The sequence below is a fragment of the Puma concolor genome, chromosome C1 (genome assembly GCF_028749965.1).
Source record: "Puma concolor isolate L17-30 chromosome C1, mPumCon1.1.hap2, whole genome shotgun sequence".
NCBI lineage: Eukaryota > Metazoa > Chordata > Mammalia > Carnivora > Felidae > Puma > Puma concolor.
The window spans coordinates 112,233,811-112,234,302 of record NC_141674.1 but is presented as its reverse complement, the minus strand read 5'-3'; positions in this window follow the sequence as shown (position 1 = coordinate 112,234,302).

The window sequence follows — 492 nt, the reverse complement described above, 5'->3', positions numbered from 1 at the left end:
CAAACAGTGACCAGGCAGCACTGCAGCCCACGTGAGCTCCTCCCTCTCTCTGGGCCTCTCCCCTGTCAACACCTCAACACCAAGTAGCAAGTCTTCTGTATCTTGGGATGTGTCTCCCAGTAGCTCCTCAGGGATGCGCCCCATTTTACTCCCTGGTGCCTACTACAAAGGGGGCCTTGATGGAGGTTTGTCACCTAGATGTAGCCCCTGCCTGTGACAAGGCATAAGAACACCTGTAATAAAGAATGCTTGGGGCACCTGGGTGGCTGAGTCAGTCAAGCATCTGACTCCTGATTTTGGCTCAGGTCGTGATCTCACCAACCGGGAGACTGAGCCCTGCACTGGGCTCTGCACTGACAGCATGGAGCCTGCTTGGGATTCTCTCTCTCCTCTCCTCTCTCTCTCTCTCTCTCTCTCTCTCTCTGCCCCTCCCCTGCTCTCGCTCATGCACTCTCTCAAAATAAATAAACGTCAAAAAAAAAAAAAAAAAGA